We start from the raw sequence: 985 nt of genomic DNA on the forward strand, positions 1-985 counted from the left end.
CGTTAACTTCTTGGGTTCTCAATTTTTTACGCGAAAAACCAGAAATCGAGTTGTAATAATCAATGAGATCGAAAGGTATTTGCATAAACGAAAGAGAGACGCACGAAATAACACCGCCATGGCTGATCACACTCTCAAAGAGTATACAACGCCGTCTACGGCTGAGCCATAAGCTGTTATCGTGTACCAAACGGTTGAGGATGACAACTTTGAAATAAAGCCTGCCTTACTTAACTTGGTGCAGCAAAACCAATTTTCGGGATCCCCCTCCGAGGATCCCAATCTTCATATTTCTGTTTTCCTACGAATTAGTGGAACCCTTAAAGAGAACCAAGAGGCCGTAAGACTTCATCTCTTTCCCTTTTCCTTAAGGGATAGAGCTAGCGCTTGGTTCCATTCTCTTGAAGTCGGTTCCATTACTTCATGGGTTCCATTCCTTGCCCGATTCTTTCCACCATCTAAAACCGCTAAACTTAGAGACCAAATCACATGATTCAACCAAAAAGATGGGGAATCTCTCTATGAGGCATGGGAGCGTTTCAAAGAAATGCTAAGACTTTGTCCCCACCATGGCCTAGAGAAGTGGCTTATAGTCCACACCTTTTATAATGGCTTGTCTTATACCACTAAGATGTCTGTTGATGCAGCTGCAGGTGGAGCTCTAATGAACAAGAACTACACGGAGGCATACGCCCTGATTGAAGACATGGCTCAAAATCATTACAAATGGACCGACGAGAGAGCCATCACTAGTTCTTCACCTCCAAAAAGGAGGCAGGTATACACGAAGTCTCTAACTATGATCACCTTGCTTCTAAAATTGATACACTAACTGAAAATCTTGAAAAACTGAATGTTAGTGCTATCAATTCTGCTTCTACTCCTTCTTGTGAAATATGTGGTATAACTGGTCATGCTGGTGTTGATTGCCAACTAGGTAGTGCTATTAATGGTGTTGAGCATATGAACTATGCTCAATACAACC

At 42.1% G+C, this 985-nt stretch overlaps 1 non-coding gene across 1 annotated transcript; it reads right to left on the reverse strand.

The window, feature by feature from the left end:
* Window positions 1-469: 469 nt before the first annotated feature.
* Window positions 470-576, reverse strand: LOC146937046 (small nucleolar RNA R71). Its single transcript, XR_015033597.1, has one exon. It is a non-coding gene; the product is annotated as a small nucleolar RNA R71 (small nucleolar RNA).
* Between the last annotated feature and the right edge of the window lie 409 nt (window positions 577-985).

Source organism: Medicago sativa, chromosome 3 (assembly GCF_051527215.1).
Source record: "Medicago sativa cultivar Bolivia chromosome 3, Bolivia_mono, whole genome shotgun sequence".
Classification (NCBI taxonomy): Eukaryota; Viridiplantae; Streptophyta; class Magnoliopsida; order Fabales; family Fabaceae; genus Medicago; species Medicago sativa.